The sequence below is a fragment of the Suricata suricatta genome, chromosome 9, assembly GCF_006229205.1.
Source record: "Suricata suricatta isolate VVHF042 chromosome 9, meerkat_22Aug2017_6uvM2_HiC, whole genome shotgun sequence".
NCBI classification, from domain to species: Eukaryota; Metazoa; Chordata; class Mammalia; order Carnivora; family Herpestidae; genus Suricata; species Suricata suricatta.
Window position 1 is genome coordinate 31,341,000 of NC_043708.1, and position 19,941 is coordinate 31,360,940.

General features: G+C 50.3%; 1 long non-coding RNA gene across 1 annotated transcript; it reads left to right on the forward strand.

Annotated features, from left to right (window-relative positions):
* Positions 1-6,515: 6,515 nt before the first annotated feature.
* On the forward strand, positions 6,516-11,338 carry LOC115302131. Its single transcript, XR_003913427.1, has 3 exons — positions 6,516-6,614; positions 8,332-8,590; positions 11,256-11,338. It is a non-coding gene; the product is annotated as an uncharacterized LOC115302131 (long non-coding RNA).
* Positions 11,339-19,941: the final 8,603 nt, after the last annotated feature.

Consider the following 19,941-nt stretch of genomic DNA (forward strand, 5'->3'; position numbering starts at 1 on the left):
TCTAAGGAAGTTATTCAACAGAAGCAACAAACTGCACATTCGAAGACGCTTGCTGCTGTTAAAAAATGGGCAACAACTTAGCACATAGGAGATGTACGATGTTAGAATCGATTATAGAAAATCTGTACACAGGATATTATTCAACCATTAGTAAATGGAAAAGTTAGAATATAAATAAGTATGTACATTTTGTCAATCTGTAAAGCATGCATTGATATTTTAAAGCTATTTTTAAAAAAGATAATTGTGTTAGAATGGTGGAATACAGATGGTTTTATTATTTGACAAAATTAGGGTTAATGTTAGAAATCATCTAAAAGCACTCTAAAAGAAGAAAAAAAATTGCTACATTAAAATATAATAGTAACCCTTAGTGATTAGCCATTTTCCCTATAACCCTAAACTTGATTTTGAAAGTGAGGTATGGGGTCTACCCACATCTGAGTGATCTTATCTTGAACATGCTGATTGCTGGATCCTGCCTACCCTGGAACCAGAATCCCCTGGAATTGTAATCCAAGAACCAGAAGTTCAGACAGGCTGCGAAATGATTCTAATGCACATTCATGTTTGAGAACCACTGTTCTGGAAGTTCTCAGAATCAAATGGTAAACAAATGACAAGAGAGAGAAATTGATTTTCTCTCCTGAGAAGCAGACTGATTCTCTGGAAGCTAATGTGCTCAGGAATCAGTTCATCAACTCTTTGTCAATTTAGCAAACGTACTTTCAACTTGTTTTAAACAGTAATCTTCTGCAATATACTCAATGAATATATTCTCCATGAACAGCTGATTACATTCTGCCTGAATATGTTAGTAACTATACATAAAGAATTACTTAATTCAATACATTATTCATGAATATGTTTCATGCATATATCTTTATAAGAAAAATAAAATCTGTTCATTAAATAACATTTAAAAGAAAATATATTCATAGGAGAATATATTTATATGAAAATTAAATCATTCTAGGTCTCTGAACTTTTGACAAATTGAATATTCCTTAAATAGCTGTTAAGAAAAACATATTCATTGAGACTATTCAAGAAGTTTTTGTGAAATTAGTTAGAATTTAGTGAATTCAGAGTTGTCATTCTCAAATTGATCCTTTGGGGGATTCAGCTTTTGTTGAATTGACCTAGAATCTTCTTACAAAGCCCAAGGGACTCTGGGACTCTGGCTGTGTTGAGGTTCAGTAGCAGATGGAAATCCAGGAGGCTGAGGTTGGGTCAGAAGGCTGAGTGAGGATCTGGGTGTGGGATGTGTCTCTGAAGAGGTTCTGTATTCACCCTGAGAGTCCTGAGGAGGTCATTGGTAGGCCTTCCTCTTTCCACATGCAGTGGGGGCCTGCCAGCATTTTCATCACAAGGAGAAAGCAGCCCTTACCACTCTTAGAGATGTAAGACCCATTCTATGGCATTTCAGATAGGAAGGCAGTGGTTTGCAATTGAATTAGAGAAGTGGGGACAGATTGCACTCTTAGAGGGAGCCACTGTACGTCTTATTCCCCTCACCTACAGTGGGACTTCCCCACTGAAACCTCCTTTCTCCCCTGGGTGACCCTCCTCTGTGACTCTGCCATAGCTCTGTTGCTCATGCAAATTCACATGACCGCCATTTTGGGCCTCACCCTGACAGCTTAGCAGCTTTGGAAACAGTCTTCAATAGGAGAGTGTGCTGAGGCCAACTGCCACGGACAAGTCTTATATAATCACTGACAATGTCAGCTCACATTTATTGAGTGCTTTCCATAGAAGAGTCAATGTACTAGCCAGCTTTGTACACGGCCTCAGTTAACCCTTGCTACAACACTATAAGGTAAGTATTATTATTATCCCTGATTTACAGACAGGGAAATTGAAGCCTACAGATGCCAACTCGTTGCTGGAGGCCTCATAGTCCCTGTGTGGTTGACCTGAGCTTTGACACCAGGTAGGTCGGCTCCAGATCTTCTGCCTCTTTTGGTTGGAGAGAAACACTCAGTTTCATCACCTGAAACCCGTCTGTTGTCAGTGCAGTCTTGAGGACAAATGTTTAAAGAGAAAAAGAGGAAGTCAAGGAAGAGGTGTTCTCATAGGTGGCCTGCCAGGAGCCTTCAGACTGGACCAAATGGACTCTGGGTCTTGGGACCAACAGCAGATGAAAGCTGGTGATCCTCTATAGAGTGAAAAAGGAATCAATCCACAATACATGTCTGAGGAAGTCCCCTAAGTGTCATATCCCCAGAGACATGCAAAGCACCTGACAAAGGTTTATGCTTGCTTTGTCAGGTTGCTTGAGAAAATACAGGCTGTCCAGTTAAATTTGAATTTTAGATAAATTCAACAAATACATTTTTAGTAAGTATGATCCAAATATTACAGGGCATATACAGATATATTTATACTGATGAATTTTGTTGTTTATTTAAAATTCAAATTTCACTGGGAGTCTTGTATTTTTGTTTGCTAAATCTGACCACCAAGTTTCTTTGGGGAGATAGCTCACAACCCAGGCAGTATTTTAATAATGACAGAGTGGGTAGTACAGATAACGGGGCCTTTGGAGAAGGGAGGCTTCTGGATGTAAATCCAAGGAGGTAACACAATCTCCTGGAAGAGTGGAAGCTTCTTTTTTTTTTAATGTGCAATGTTTATTTACTATTTTTGAGAGAGAGAGAGAAAGAGAACATGAACAGGGAGGAGCAGAGAGAGGGGGACAGAGGATCCAAAGTGGAGTCTTTGCTGACAGCAGTGAGCCCAATGCAGGGCTCGAACCCATGAACCATGAGATCATGTCCTGAGCTGAAATCAGATGCTCAACCAACTCATCCCAGTGCGAGAGTCTTTGTGATGGGAAGGCTTACTGTCAGAGCTGGTTCTTAATGATAGGAGGGAAGGATCCAGAAGGGTAGAGATGGGAGAAGGCTCAAGGCAATGTGGAGACAGTGAGCCAACAAGGAGATGTCTAGAGGACCTTTGGAATGGGGAGGACAAGGGGTGAAAGATGGGTCTGTGGAGGATCTTGAGTGTCCTGTTAGGGATTTTGGACAATGACTTTTGGACAAGGATGAGTGTCCAACTGAGGTAGTATTTTAGGAAGGTTAATCTGGTGATGGCACGTAAGATTGGTGGGGATGGGGAATGGGATGATAGCCGAGCAGGATGTGGTCAAGGTCTGTGGGAAAGGGTGACCAGAAGGACATTCCAAAGCAATGGCCTCATCTTTCAGGTAAAATCTCCAGGTGCCCATGATGAAGACAGGTGGCCTAATGTGGCTGTCTCCTATCAAGTGGGAGATCTGGGCCCTCCTGGGTACAAAGAAGGAGCAGACACTCATGGGTTGCAGGATCTCAGAGGGAAGATTTTCATGTTGGAGGCACACTCATCAATCTGTCACCACAGAAGATGGAGGAAGGGAGGGCAAGTGTTATATCTTGTTCTATTCTACCCTAATCTCCACAACACACACACACACACACACACACACACACACACACACACACACACACACACCACTGCTACATATTCAGTTTGTATAGGTTTCCACAGAAAGTGAACTCCTGTTTTAACCTCAGATAACATTTACTAGGGATGCAATTTCAGCCTTGCATTCTATTGTTTTGCTTCCCATGGAGCCAATCTTTTATAGATCCATTCCACTGCCAAAGCTGTCACCAGCTTGGCATGTGACACTTCTTCTGTGGGTCCTCCCACAGCTAATACGACTCTTATTTCTCATAAAAGGTTTTGAGATCCTCTAAAGGAAAGTCCAGGCTCCGTAGCTCAGGGGTTAGAGCACTGGTCTGGTAAAGGAAAGTCCTGCAGCAGCTCATAAGATTACTGCTATGTGGCCAGCTCATCCCTTGCTTTGGCCTTGGCACCAAGCCAATCCTGAAAAGCCCACTCAGCTGTTCTAGGTTTTCCCAGAAGAGCTACCTGGGCAAGAAAGGAGAGGCCCAGACTTGTTGGAAATGGAAACTGTTCCAGCCCTTTCCTGGGACTGGGTGGGACGGGACAGACCCACAGGGGCAGGGCAGGAGGGAGGAGGCCTCCTCCAGCAGGGGCTAGGCCCTGGGTACCCTGGCTCTATCTGATCTTCTCCCTACCCTGGGGTGATTGAGGGCTGGGTTTATAGCAAGGGTGACTTTCCAGAATGGCCTGGAGGAAAGGTGTGGCCCCAGTGAGTGAAGAGGGAGGACATTACCCCCCAGCAGGTCATCAGTACTCTGTGAAAGCAAGGTGTTCAAGCCCTAAGTCAAACACACCATTTCCTGCCTCCTGCCTGCAGGTCTTTGCCCAGGTGATGGCCATCTCTTCCTCCCACTGGGCACAGTGGGTGTGCGCGTGTCTCAGGGTCTTCCCTGGGGAACTGACCAAGGCCAAGGTGGTCTTGAGGGAACAACAGCTAGCTTGTTCACACCAGGACAGCTTGACCTCGGCATCAAGGAGACCTGAACTTCAGTGGTGAGAACGGGAGGGGGAAAGCAATGTGCACACTGCCCATTTATCCTCACAGCGTCAATCACTTTCCCATGGGAAAGACTCGCAGGCTCACCCTACCCTCACACCCCATTGCCTAAGAGCTACACCGTGCTGCCTGTCAGGGGTCCTGTCCCACCCCCACAAAGCTGCAGCCTTTCCTTATTCTCTCAGCAGCCCTAGCCTATGCATGGACCGTGTACCCTTTCCCTGAATGCCCTTCCTCCATCGACTTCTATGCCTGGAGAACTCCTTAGTGGACAACACCTGTCCCGAAGTCATCTCTTCTGCGAAGCCTGCCAATTTCCTCCTTTGACACCTTCTTCTCGGGGCTCTCTTCTGTCCCTTTGGGGAGAGAGCACTTGTAAAGCCCGTGGTCCTGGAAGTTCTGAGCCTCCAGCTTCCAGCCCTGTGCAAGTCTCCACAATAGCTTCCTGCGACTTCCCTGATCCAGCCTGAGTCCACTGACAGTTTGGGGGTCTAGCCTGACTAGACTTCTAGGGTCTCTGGGAGACAGTGCCTAGCAACTGGGGCTTTCAGTTCCCTCTCGAGTCCCAGTGGCCTCCCCAGAGGTGGGCTGCTGACCAAGCAGGAAGCACCCAGGTCAGTGCCTGTGCACACACTCTGTGGCTTGTCTTAGCCTCACACTTGCCTTCTCTGGCTCATCTCTGAGGCACCGGGTCTCTCCTTTATCCCCCAGACTCCTCCACAGACTGCTCCCTGGCCTCTCTTGCTGAGTCAGCCCTCCGCTAATTGCCACCAGCTGGCCAGGCTGCCTTCCCGAGATGCAGCGGGCTGCGGGTGGCCCTTTTGCTGGGGGGATTGGCATTGCTTCCCACAGTGAATGTTGGGGAGATATCCCAGCCAGGCCTGGAGGTAAGGTAAGGTGGGGGGAAAGGCCTATAAGAACAGGGAAAGGGCCTCGGGGAGACCAAGGGGCCCCCTTCTACTCTCCAGAGACTTTATAGCAGTGGTCCTGGATGAGGCAGCGTGATACTTTCTCTCCACCCTCCCCTGCCTGGGGCCTTTGGCAATGTCTAGAGATATTTCTGGTTGTCACAACTGGCAAGGGGAGAGGAGTAACTACTGGCTACTGGGAGAGGCTGCAGATACTGCTACACATCCTGCAAGGCACAAGACAAAGGGTCATTTGACCCACAGTGTCAACTGTGCTGAGGTTGGGACTGACTGGGATGGCGGGCTCAAGTGGGGTTTCATTTGTCGGGGGTGACTTGTTCTGAGGGTACATGGGCAGTCCGGTCTGCCCCTCGTGGGTCCTCACAGGGAGCCCCCAGCACTCTCCCTCCACTGGCCCCCATCCCCACCTCCACAGTGCTGGCTGGGGGCAATTTCTACAGCCAGCAGATTCTATATGCTGAGAAACACTCTTCCCTTCCTTTATTTTGCTCCATATTTGCCCATAATTTCAGAAGGGCAAGGAAGCAAGGACTTTCTTCCCATTTATCCAAAAACGCTGTACACAAAGGAGCCTTTCTTCTTTCATCACCTGTATGGTAATAGTATTCAGCACCATGCACCGATGGCTTATTTTGTACCTGGAACTCTCACACATGTGATATGATATCATTGTCACAACAATGCTATGAAATGGCTATTATTACTCCTTGGGAAAAAAACCTAGCTGAGATTCAGACTGGTTATGTAACCTGCCCAAGTCATGCAGGCTAGAAGGGGCGGTGCTGAGATTGAGACCAAGTCTTTGGCCCCCAAATCAGTAATGGGACACCCCCAAAGATTTCTCCCGCAGGACCTCAGCATCATAGAGGAACTTTCTGGGCAAAAAGGACCACAGGGGCTCTTGTATCTGCCGGAACTGTTTGGGTATGGGTAGGGGTGACCAGGAGAGAGGCTTTGGGCCCCTAGGAAAGAGGAGGCTACCAGAGCACTGGTTCCCGGAAGGGGTGACTAATGCTGCCATGAGTCAGTCTGGGCCTGGAAAGATCCTCTTCCTTCCCCCGGGCCTGTGCTCTCTAGCAGTGGGGTGGATCAGGTGAAGGGCTGTGTGCCCCTCCCAGAGAGCAGGGGTCTGGCCCTCGTCTATCCGGGCATCTATCCGGGGAGCTCTTGCTGGGCTGCTGACTGTTGCTGGAGTTTGGAGGCTGCAGGAGGCAGGCGGTAAACAGGAAACGGTTAAGTAAGAGCAGGTGGAACAGGCCGGGTGCTGGAGCAGGGCAGGAAATAGCTAAGCGGCTGAATGGACTCAAAAGAATGCTCTGCCCTCCTCCCTGAGGCTTTGGCCAAGGGCTGTCCGCCCACCCCTCCCTGTCCTGCACTGAGAGGCGCCCAGCCCAGCAGCCGCCTGACCCCCCACCGACCTCCTCAGTGCGGCTGGGGCTGGGCAGTGCTGGGAGGAGAGGGTCCAGGGTACCAGAAAGCCCAGCAGGGACTGGCAAGACAAGAAGGAGGGGGTTTCTTCCCTCCGGGGCTGTGAGCCAGGCCCACCTCCAGTGGCCCGGGGAAGAGAGGTGGGAGGGTGGGCAGGCTCTCCAGGCCCCACTGGTTGTTTACCTTCTCCTGGTTCTTTGTTCCCTAGGGGGCCCTTTGTATGGACTAGGGCTCCTACCCTGGGCTGAGCCAGAACAGCAATAGTGGCCTGGGATCTGGGTGCCCCAGGGTGCTCTCCTGCCCTCCCCTTTGCTCTTTACAGCATTGGGTGCCCCGGAAGAGGGTGGTGCTATCCTCTAAGGCAAGATGAGGAGCCTGGGGTCGAGAAGTTGAGGAGCTGATGCAGGGAAAGGGGACTGGGGCTTGAACCCCCCTTCTGTCTCCAAGCCCTTCCCCTGCCTTCCTCTGCACCTCGGTGCCTCCTGTTCAGAGAATTCTCTTCGCTCTGCCATGGAGTAAAACCAGCGGTGCCCTGGGTAGTCTCTTGACCCCTTTCTCTGGGAATCTACCCTCATGGGCAAACAAGGCTCTGCTTCCCAGGGTCCTCTTGCAAGTGGGCTTCTCTGCACAGCAAATGGCCCCAATGCTCTGATCTTGAAATGCCGCTGACACATTGCTGAGAACTCCGGGGTATCCAGGCATGAATGCCCAGCCCAGGCCTCAGCAGGAAGGATTCCCTGTGTACCTGATGGTACCCAGGGACACTGAGGCAGGTGTCGCCTCTTCCCAGTGCTGGTTGTTGCTTATTCCCCAGCACATGGCTCCTGGGTCCTGCAGTCTTGCAATGGGGAGTGAAGGCCTTAGCCCGAGCGGTGGGGAAACTGTTTTTCTGACAGCAGTGGATGTCAAGGGTATCTCAATCCCCAAATGATGGTAATGACCCAATGTTATTAATTATGTTCCATTTGTTTATAGTCAGTATATATTTAAGCATGTACACGTATTTATTGATACGTGTATTGACTCATATAATCCCTACAGAAACCCAAAGAAGAGGTACTTTGTTAATCTCATTTTATAGGTGAGGACACTGAGGCATAGAGAAGGAAAGTAGCCTGCCCTAGTGTTAGGGCAGCAGGGGGTTCAGGTACTATGAATTCAGACCTGGGCAGCTGGGTCTGTCCCCTTCTCTGGCCACCAGTCTTTATGGCCTATGAGGGAGCCTTTGGAGGAAGCCACATCTATGCTCTGTGTCCCTCATAAGATCCCTATTCTTTAGGAAAAGTTCCTTGTTGGGGCACCTGGGTGGCTCAGTCGGTTGAGCATCTGATTTTGGCTCAGGTCATGATCTCATAGTTTGTGAGTTCGAGCCCCGCGTCAGGCTCTGTGCAGACAGCTCACACCCTGGAGCCTGCTTCAGATGCTGTGTCTCCCTCTCTCTCTGCCCTTCCCATGATCATGCTCTGTCTCTCAATGATAAATAAACATTAAAAAAATTTTTTTTAATTCCTTGTCTCTCAGGAGCCAGAATTTCCTGAGCATCCTTCAATATATCTGAGGCTCTCGAGGTCTCTGACTCAGAACACAAGAAAAGAGGAGGAGAAAATAGCCGAAAAGCTCATCACTTCTCCAGGCTGGGCTGTGAGCGTGGCCTCTTCCACCTGCCACTGTTACGGGGCCCTGGGGAAATTCTGCCACCAGTTCTGTTCATTCAAGAGGCATGTGTTGGCACCAACTTTGTGTGAGGCCCTGGGCTGCGCACCGGGAGGAACCAGCTAAGGTAGACACACTGTGTGCCCCTGGGGTGTTGGCAGTAGGAGAAGAGTCATTTCGTGTGTCTATTGATTAAATGTGGTAGATGCTCAGATATAGGGAAGTGTGTGGGTGGGGAGAGGAAGCAGCGAATGGCACTTGGCCATCCTGGGAAGTCAGAGAAGGTGTCTTGCAGGCCAACAGGCTTAGCTGAGCCTTGAAGGATGATCTGAGTTAACCAGGAGGGAGAAAGGAGGTGGGGGCAGGGGCAAGGCCCTCCAGGTAGAGGAGACAGTGCAGGCAAAGGCGTGGAGGCCTGGCATGTGGTTACACAGAAGCACTTCAGCATTCCTGGAGGCAGAGTGACTGGAGAGGAGCCGGTGGCATTGGTAACACAGGGCCAGTGAGGCCACATCAGGGCCTGGAGCTTTGCCAGCCTCTGACTCCTGGCAAAGACAAGGGACTTGGGGGAAAAGAGTGGCACGAAGTGGACTTGCAATGTCTCAAGAGTCACTATGAAGCTCCAGAAATCCGACAGCAGAGCTGGTGGAACTTTGGACATTTAGGACAGTGGGCACAGGAGAGAGTGGGCAGAGATAGCCACATGCATGTAGTCAGCTGCATTTTGAAAAGTGCAAAGGGAATTCAATGGGGGAAAGAATAGTCTTTTTAAACAGAAATGGTGCTGTAAGATTTGGACATCCATAACAACAACAACTAAAGGGCCTTGGCTTATAACTCAAAAAATATCAAAGACAAAAACTTAGAAGGTATGAAAGAAACAACCTAAAAGTATGAGAGAAGAAAACACAGGAGAAAAATCTCTGTGACTTGGGGTAGATGAAGATTCTTAGTTATGACACCAGAGGCACAATCCAGGAAAGAAAAAGTGGACAAATTAGGCTTACCCAAATTAAAAACTTTTAGTTTTTGAAAGACACTGTTAGGAAAATGAAAAGACAAACCACAGACTGGGAAAAAAATGTCTTGCAAAATTTGTATCTGACAGCGAGGACTTATGTTTAGAATATATAAAAAAATTCCCCAAATTCAGTAATAAGAAAACAATTCAATTTTTGAAATGGGCAAAATATTTGAACACATATTTCACCACAGAAGAAATACGGATGGCAAATAAACACATGAAAAGATGTTTAACATCATTAATTGCTAAATTAAAATCACAACAAGAATCTACTATATGCCTCACAGAACGGCTAATATTAGGGGGGTCTGAGTGGTTGAGTCAGTGTGTGGACTCCTGGTTTGGGCTCAGGTCATAATTTCATGGTTCATGAGTTTGAGCCCCGCATCAGGCTCTATGCTGACAGGGTGGAGCCTGCTTGGTACTCTCTCTCTCACCCTCTCTCTCCCTGTCCTTCCCCTGCTTGTTCTTTCTTTTTCAAAATAAATAAGTAAACTTAAAATAAAATAGATGAATTTTACCATATGTAAATGATATCTTAATAAACCTGACTTTAAAAAAACTCAGCATGCCGGGTTATAGAACCTCATCTTATAATTCTGTTCGAGGTCTGGGAGTTGAGGAGACTTAATTTAGGACTAGTTCCTGATGGCCATTCTGCCTCCCCAGACCCCACCCCGAGAGCCTCAGCAAGCTTGGACAGAAGCCTTGCTCTTTGTGCTTTGAGAGGGCCGGAAGGGGAGCCATTAATGAGCCTCTCCTCTGGGGTGCTGTGGTCCTTGTTTTTACTAACTGCAAGTGCCGCTGGGAGGGTGGATAGCTTAAGTTGAGGGAGGCTCTGACAGAATGAGAGAGGGGGATGGAAGGATGGGAAGGGAGACAGTTTCCAAGAAGTTAGAGCGGGGTGGGGGTGAAGGTGGGGGTGGAGGTAGGGGTAGGAGGTAAGTGTTCAGCTTGCTGGGTGGCACTGGGCTATACCCATGCATTGTGAGCAGATGGGGGTGGGGCACTAGAAGCTACATGGAAGGTAGCCCCCCCTCATTGTTTTGGCTTAGTGTGCAAAACCCTCTTTCCCCACCTGGCAACCACAGCCCCTGCCTGGGCTTCCTTCTGCAGCACCTTCTCCCTCCACTTCCCAATTACTGGTTATCCAGGCAGGTTGCGGGGGAGATTTCCTTATGGCATCTAAACACAAATGACCTCAGACCTCAGCATCCTCTCACGTGCATATTTCCACTCCTCTGGGTCCTTCAGGGTTCAGATCACCTTAGGCATTTCCATCTTGTTGGAAATTTCCTTGCCGGAGAGGAGCAGAAGGTCTGAGTAGGCATGAGGGCCCCAGGCTTCAGTGGTCTCGTGGCCAAATTATGCGGTGGGGGGGATTGGTTGGGGCATCCGCTTGGCTTGTATTTGTTTCTATGCATTTTCTTCAAATGTGCCATTGACTTTCCCACCACAGGGCCTTTGCACATATTATTTTCTCTCTCTGGGGCTTTGCACTTTCTGAAGTCTTATTGAACTACCATTTACTATGCCTTACTGTGTGCCTGGTATGGAGGATGCAGAAAGAAATAGGACTTGTCTTTTTATGGTGAGACTCATCTCTTTTGGAATAAGGAAGCGATGGTAATAACAATAGCAGAGGCAAAAAGAAAGGCAGGACCATTTGGGGGGGGTCACCACGTGTCAGGCATGTACGCATACAGTGTCATTCAAAACTTACAATAGGCCTAAACGCCTGTCATTACTATTATTCCCATTTTCTAAGTGAGGACACTGAGGCTCAGAGAGGTGAAGTTGCTTGTTGACCTAGGACATGGCAGGGTTGGAACTCGGGTCCAGGCCTCTGCATCTCCAAAGCCATGTTTCAGACCAGCGCATCATCCCACCCTCTGCCCCATGAGAAGGAAAGCCACCACTCGACTCCAACTCCAACTCAGCATGTCTTCAAGGTGACCTGCATTGGAAGGAATGAAAAAAACAAAGAGAACACTGGTCTGTCTCATGGGATGTGGGCTGTAGCTGGAGATGTCAGCCCGAGACTGGGCAAAGAGGGACTGGACAGGGGTGCTGCACCCGTGGCCAGCTGGCCCCCACCATTCCTGCAGAACCCTTCCCACTCATCGTGTTCACAGGGGACGTTTTTCCAAGGTGTGAAATACAGGCCTGCCTGTTCGGGGGACCAGAGGCTTTGGGAAGGTACTCCAAGGATAAGCCTCCGTGACTCAGTGCTCTGCACTCCATATTTTGGACAGAGGGAATGCATATACTTGATGTTAAGCCCAGAGCAGACCAATAAGTCATGCTTGGGCTCCCAAAGCCCTGGTTGGGTTCTGCTGTCTAGTAAACCAAAGATAATCATTCATGAATAATGCAGGCATGATATTGTGTAACAGGGCTGGTTGATGGGCTGGGGGGTGGTGACTCATTTCTGGAGGCCTTGAATCAGACCACTGTTATTTCCTTTGGCTTCCAATGGACCTAACCCAGACTCCCTTAAACACCTACTTGCCTCAGTTACTGAATCAGAGATGTGGGCTCAGTTATGCTGTGGAGAGCTGTGACCTTAAGGCGGGCCAAGGCCAGTTAGAGAAAGACGCTGCCTAGAGGTGATGTTACAGGCCTTACAGAGGGGTTGGTGGGACAAAGCAGGAGGAGGGGGCTGGATCCAGGTGAGGGTGTAGATATGAAGACCACAGGCAGAAGGGAGTGCAGTGTTTTGGTCGAAGCCAACAAAGCTCAGAGGGAAGAGAGACAAACTGTGATCCTTGAGAAAGATTAGACTCTCTTTTCTCTCCTCTACCCTCCTCTTGTGAGCTGGAGGGAGGGGAAGCAGAGCTAGGAAAAGTCTCCGGATAAAGGCAGCCTTTGGAGAGAACGTGGCTTGGTGCCTGCATTGCAGCTGTCTTCAAAATGTCCCTGAGTGAGACCTGACCGAGCAGAGGCCCGAGCCAGTGAACCGAATGCCTGTGTGGGGCCGTCAGGCCACCAGCAAGCAGGGGCTCCCACAGGAGCAAAGCGGGGTGATCCTCCTCCTGGGGAAGCTCCCTGAGGGATGGGGAGAATCTTTTCTCAGAGCCTCCCTCCCTCCCTGCCTCTCTCCCTCCTCAGTGCATCCTGAGCTTTGGACCCAGTAAGCAAAAGGTCGTCAAGAAGAGGCCTGAAAGAGGGTATGGAGGAAGATACTGGGAGGGTGACTCTACCCCAGGCTGAAGCTGCCCTTGGAGCCAAGTGCAGGGGCCAAGAGGGACATTTGACAAACTGTGCAAGTCCAGGTGGGAGGTGCCAGGCCACCCACAGTCAGTGCTCCTGTTATAGTTAGCAATGGTGCCCAGCTTTCAGGTCAAGATCTCTCGGTTCATGGGTTTGAGCTCAGCATTGGGCTCTGCACTGACAGCACAGAGCCTGCTTGGGATTCTCTCTCCCTCCTTCTCTCCCCCTCCCCTGCTTGAGTGCTCGCTCAATAAACAAACAAACAAACAAACTTAAAAAACAAATAAAGGAACAGTGTCGAGCTTTAAACAACCCAACATACATGGTAATTATCCAAATTATCTAGATTGTATGGAAAACACTGCACAAAGATGGACCCCTCCTGAGACATCTAAAATTATTACTTGAATCGTGCTATTTTAGTCCCCTGAGAGCCGCTGGGAAACATATCTATTGGGAAACATATCTATCGCACGAAGCCTGTTGTGGTCCCATGAAGTGTGTGAATGACAGGTTATTTAACTCCTGGGTCTTTGTTTCACTACCCATCTCATTCTGGGACCTCAGAAGCCCCACGCCCAGGACAGTTTGCTCCACGGAGAGCCTGGACTTCCCTCTAGATGACACCGGCTGCAGAAATGAGGGTTGTGTGCATCTGGTCCACAGGCTGGACCTGGGCTGGGAGGTTAACACCCGCTGCAGGAGGAAGCTGAAACACTGATGGGGTAGTTAGGCCTCTTTGCTTTGGGGCACCAGCCCAGGCATAACCAGATGTGAGCGCTGGAAGGGCCCGAGACCCTAGTCCCACCCCTTCCGGGAGTTCCTCCAATAAGATTCTAGAGGCTACTCTGGGGCTGTGTGGGCTCGGGCCGCATGGTCTGCTCCTGCTCCTTCCCACCCCGTCTGCGGTCATTGCCAAGCTCTGTGTAGTTGCCCCGAATGTAACCTGTCTCCTTCACCTCCTTTATGGGAGAAAGACGGTTCCACTCATGAGTTGTACGAATGCTGCTCAGAGAATCCAAGGGGTTGGAGAGATGGGGACTTTCTGAGCAAGGCCTCTGGGAGAAAAGCCATTCTGACTCCATGCTTCCTGGTGGGGTGGGGTCAACAAAGGCAGGGTCTGAACACAGGTCTCCATACAAAGAAGCTAGTGGCGAGGGTCATCGGGAGAGTGTGGGTTAGAACACAGCATTCTACTCTCTTTCCCTACGTTGCTCCCTACTTTCCTCTGCCCCTCTTGGCTGTGTCCTCGGAAGCTCGGCCACCACTCCCAGGTTCCTTGGCATGGCATCCACTGCCTTGCCCCCTACCCTCCTGGGCTGGTCTCCCAATGCTTCCCTCCACGTTCTCCTGTGCTGGTCATCCTCACCCACTTCACCTGGCGCCAGCGGTGGGCTTGGGTGCCTCCGTGCCTTTGCACCTGCTGTTCCCTCAGCCTGAAACACACTTGTTTCTCTGATAAGCTATTCATCTTTCAAACCCAGATCCAATCTCCCTGTCTGGAATCTTCCCTGGATCCCCACAGGCAGGGTTAGCTCCCCTCAGGAGCTCCTGCTGCATCGGGCAGTAGAAGGCACTCGGCAAACCGTCCCTGAGTGAATGAATGAACAAATGAACTAGTGGCAGCTTGAGAAAAGGGAACAGAGAGGTCGCCTTCATGGGGAAGCCTGCTTCTGGGAACCTTGTTAGTGTGTCCGCTCCAGCGGGAGGCTGCTTCAGGCACTGCTTCTCCTCCCCCTGCCCTCAGGGCAGAGAAGTTTCTCAGGATGCTGTGCCACCTGGCACACCCCCACCCACAAGCTGCTTGCTTGTGGCTCTGCTGGTCAGTCCAACGCAAGACTTGTACATTTCCTGGGGACTTACTGCCCAAGAAAGCCTGGGACTCTGGTGCCGGTTGAATCGGAGGAAGGACCTTACTCTCTGTAGTGAGACTGGAGAGGATGTCCAGGTTTGCAGCAAGCATAGACAAGAAGGGGAGGGAGGTTCTGGGGCCTTTTCTGATGATGGGGGAGGGGGTAATGGGGAAATCAATAAGGACAATTGATTGAACCGAGGTAAGCTGAGGTTGGGCAGGAAGGGACTTGGGGGTGGTGGCAGGGCTGGGGAATGAGTGAGTGAGTGTGGGGCTGGAAGTGGGAAGGGAAGGTGTTGGCAAGGTTTCACTGGGAGGGAGGGAGGGAACCAGAAAGGTGGCTCAGAGGCTCAGGTATGCAGCAGCTGAATATTTGATTCCGAGGGAGAGTTGGAAAAAAGGAAATTAATCAAGGAAGCCCAGGGGCCTGGATCTCGGTGGAGGGCAGAGTAGCTCGGACGTGCTAACTACCAGAGAGGAGGTCGTGGGGCCCATTGGCAGAGGAGCAGGAAATAGACTTTAGGACACTGTGGTGCCAGTAAGGGTCTGGACATTCCCCCTTTTCTTGACGACAGGGCCTTCTGGGAACCTGAGGGATTCGGCATCTAGCCCCCTGAGGGAAGGGGTGCCAGCAGCCTGTTTCCTCACCTGCCCCCACCCAGCCCCCCCAGCAGTTTATATACTAATAGCCCACAGCACCCCAGGAGGGGGCGAACGGGGGTCCATTTGTTTTTCCAGAGTTTGACCTCTGGGTAAAACTCTTCCCCCAAAATGTGCCGGTTTAAGTGAAAGCGATAAATCAGCCCCTTTGAAATGCAGAAGCAGCTCGGGAAGCCCCCTTTGATATGCAGCTTGGAAACGGGGCACTTAAAACCTGGGTTAATTCTCCAGCTTTATTGGAGGCCGAGAAAGGGAAGAGGAGGAAACCCAGGGCCAGTCATTAAGTCTGGGGCACTTGAAAGGCCTGGGGCAGGGGCCGAGCGGCCGCAAAGAGATCACGAAGGCGCAGCGGCCCTGGGAAAAGCATCTCTGTCCCCGACAAACTCTAATCCCGGTTCCCACCCAGACAGATGAGACGCGGGGGTGGGGGGGTAGTGGTGGAGAGGGGTGGGCAGGCCCGGGAGAGGCTCCCGAGGATGGGGAGGCGGTTGCTATGGAAACCGAGATGGGGCGCCACCGAGGAGAAAGCCCAGGGCCAACTTGGCAATTTCCTGAAAGAAGCTGAAACTTTGAGGGAGTGTGTGTCTCTCCCTCCCTGGGCAGCTCCCGCTGTCGCAGGCCCAGGGGCTGCAGCCCCTCCAGGACCCAGGCCTGGTGGCTTCCCTGCTGTTGCCTCTGGGGGCCCTGGTCTAGGCCCTTCATTGGAAACATCTGCTCCTCATGACAGTCCTGGTCCCAGGGTGGCCTGAGGGCTCTGTGCAATTTTCAGGCAGGGCTGGGGCTCTGGGGACGCACGGCTCTCCCAGAGGGAGAAAAGGCCAAGTGAGGAGAGGCCCTGAGACCACTTGGTGCCTGTGAGGTGGCCCTGCCTCCTGGGTATCAGGGTGGTTCCCACTGCTCTCCCCACCAGTGAGAGCCCACGTCCTGTTAGCGTCCGGCAGGGAAAAGCAGCCTGGCGACTCTACAGTGGGGTCCCCTGAAGGCTCCCGAGATGTAGCGCCCATGGCTGGTGGCCAGTCAGTCCTGCCTCCTCCAAATGGCCGCTGCCACTGCCATGGGCTGTGGGTGGGAAAAGTGGGAGACAACTAGGTTGTCGCCTTTCCGCCCCTGCTCTGCTTGATCTGTGACTTTGTGGGGCACGTTGATTTTGAAGGGGGAGCGGTGCAGGATAAGAACCAAAAAAGTAAAAACCTGACCCTTGAGAGCTTGGTCCTCCCATTTCAGGCAGGCCAGGCCGGATGTCAGCTGGGAGGCTTTTGTTAGCACCCTCCCCTCCTCTGACCTTGGGGTGCTGAGTTCTGGGGAATGCATGTATGAGCATTGCCCCACACAGGTCCTGGCTCAGTGGGCCCATGGGTTTATACATAGGTGCTCAGCCAGGGGCAGAGGCCTTTTCTGAGCCCCCAACACGTCTCCCCCATCCCTCCCTTGTTGCAGGAATCCAGAACCCTTGTCCATTTGGAGGAGTTTCACCTCTAAGCACACCTCTCACTCAGACACCAGCCGGCCTTGGGCTAAGCAGGGCCTCAGGGGGGCTGGCGGCGGGGTGTGTGTGTGTGTGTGTGGGGGCTCAGGATCTCCCAAAGCCTTTTCCTGTGTTTGAACAACATGCGTCTGACTGTAGGCCCACAGCAGGTCTCTGACAAGGGGTCAAGTAAGTAAATCAAAGAAATGACTCACTTTAAACTCTTTTAACTTAGGGCAGGCTGAGAGCCCCTGGAAGGGAAGAGCAAAGCAGGGATTTTTCTGTCTGCCACTCCCCACCTCAAGGGATATGAGGGAGAAAGGGCAAAGGACAGCCCGCTGGTCTCCCATAGAGCTTCTGCTCACCTCCAAGTTCCTGTCCTGCCCTTGGCATGGTCAAGAGGAGGGAGGCTTCCCTCTGCCTCTTTATCATGCCTCACTCTGGACTGATCACCTTTAGTCTCCAGAGCAAATTAAATTAAGCGAAGCTGGAGCATCTTACCAGGATAGAAGCAGCAGGAGCTGGCATACACAAGCCACGGCCTTCTAGAACCTCAGGGTGGAGGCACCATTTTGGTCTCTCTTCCTCCTCAACTGCAGGGAAGAAGGGGCTTGGGAAAGGGGGCTGGGGAATCAGACTCACAAAATGCCTGCTTGGAAGCAGAGCTAAGGGGGACTAGAAAGTTCAGGGAGACAACAGGAGATAAGGTATGGTCCTCGGAAGGCCCCGCAGGCAAAGGGAAAGATGACAGAAAAAGAGGAGGTATGTGGGCGCAGAAACAGGAGAGGAAAGGCAGACCACAGTGGCTGGGGGAAGGTCAGAACCAACCCCTGGTCAAAGGCCAAATTCGTATTGTCTGAGGTGTTGCTGGGAGAAAGATCGGTGGTGACGGTGGTAGTGGGGTGTGTGTGTGTGTGTGTGTGTGTGTGTGTGTGTGTGTGCGCGAGCGCCTGCCTTTGTGTGTGCATGAGACAGGAGCCTGTGTACACACACACACACACACACACACACACACACACACACAGCTATTGGGTAAGCCTGTGCCAGAAACTGCTGCATTCCTCTTAACCCCAAAGCCAGCCCTCTTTCCAAAACGCTTTCTCATTATTCGCAGGCACATTTTTCTCCACCACACTCGGCTCTTGTTTCTATACTTCTATGTGCTTGCTGCACTTGAGACTCTTCCCTGCTCTGTAATGCAACTGTAAAAACACCTGCATTTTATTAATGCTGCCTGGAGCCGGGTAGGGCTGGGCCCCTCTGCTCTCGCCCCCTGCTCTCTTTCTCTGCCACACCACGCTCAGTGAAGCAAAGCACCAGCGTTAACCCTGTGTGGCTGGGTCTCTGTCCCAGAGCCCTGGGTACCCTTAGGGGTGCAGACCGCGCAGAAGAGGGGCAACGCCCTACATCCCCGAGATGATTTAGCATGTGTTCAGGGGAACTGCCCTGACTCCCTGCTTTCCTTGTCCTAAACTTCTGATCTATTTCTCTTATCGCTGCTCCTCAGTTTCTCTCTCCAAGATGTGAGGACACCATTTTGTCTTGAAAGGAATCCCGGCAAACTTCTAAGAGAAACTCCGAAACTCCGTAAGAAGCCTGGCCCTTTAAGTATCTACTCCATCCTCTTGCGTTCAGGAGCCATTGAGACTAAACCATTCCAGAAAAATAGCTGCTTTCCACTTCAGCGTATTTTAAATAAGGAAAGCATAAAGAATAAAAGTGGCCCATAATCCCATCACCCCGAGAGTCCTATTAACATTTTTTTAAATGCAATATGTGCACATGGCTAAAAAAGAAAAGCTAGAGGGTATCACATGGAACTTAAGTTTTTCTTCCTCAAACCACACTTGTTCCTCCCAAAGGTAGTAACCATTAACAGTTTCTTGTGGATCCTTCCAAGGGAAAGAATTTGGGTGTATATTGACATTTTTTTTAATTAAAAAAAGTCCGGAATTCTTGCCATATCAGCACATAGAGAACCCCTCTGTTCTTTTTAATGGTTGCATATTAATTTGTAGTATGGCTGCACTGTACTTCATTAACCAGCCTCCTAGTAAGGGGCTCGGAGGCTGCTTCTGGTTTATAAACTCACAGACATTGCTGCAGTGAGGATCTTCGGACGCACGCCTGGGGTATACGCGTATGAGTATATCTGCAGGGAAAGTTCAACCAGTGCAGTTGCTGAATCAAAGGACATGTGCATTTAGCAGCTGTCTACTCTTTTTTAAAAAGAGGTGGTTTGTTTTTTTGTTTTTTGTTTTTCTGCCAGGCAAACTCCCGATCCTCTGTCAGAATCTGGCCCAAATTTCCTCTCCTGTCTGAAGCCTTCCCTGATTGATCTGGAAGCCTGCTGACATCTTCTCTCATGCTTCCTTAGCCCTCTTGCCTAAGCCTTACTGTAACTCAGTGTTTTAAAGTGTTTGTTTTCCTTACAGGATTGCAATATGTGCGCCTTGACGTCTTTTCTCTTGGAGCACAATGCTTTTGTCTCTTAAATATTTTTCTTGGGGGCACCTGAGCGGCTCAGTTGGTTAAGCTTTCAACTTCGGCTCAGGTCATGATCTCATAGTTCGTGAGTTCAAGCCCCGCATTGGGCTCTGTGCTGACAGCTCAGAGACTGGAGCCTGCTTCGGATTCTGTGTGTTCCTCTCTCTCTGGCCCTCCCCCGCTCATGCTCTGTCTCTGTCTCAAAAATACATAAAATATTAAAAAATTTTTTAAAAGGGGCACCTGGGTGGCTCAGTCAGTTGAGTGTCCAGCTTCCGCTCAGGTTATGATCTTGTGGTTCATGGGTTCAAGCCCCGAGTTAGGCTCTGTGCTGACAGCTAGCTCAGAGTCTGGAGCCTGCTTTCAGATTCTGTGTCTTCCCCTCTCTGACCCTACCCTGTTCATGCTGTCTCTCTCTCTCTCAAAAATAAATAAAACATTAAAAATATTTTTTAATTTAAAAAAATCAAAAAAAATTTTTTCTTTGGGGGCACCTGGGTGGCTCAGTTGGTTAAGTGTCTGACTTTTGAATTTGGTTCAGGTCATGATCTCACAGTTCTCTCTCTCTCTCTCTGCCCCTCCCCTGCTCACACTCTAGATCTCTCTCTCAATAAATAAATAAACAAACATTAAAAATATTTGAGGGGTGCATTGGTGGCAGCTGGTTGGGCATCTGACTCTTGATTTTGGCTCAGGTCATGATCTAACAGTTCGAGTCCCTGTCGAGTGCAGAGCCTACTTGGGATTCTCTGTCTCTCTCTCTTCCTCTGCCTCTTC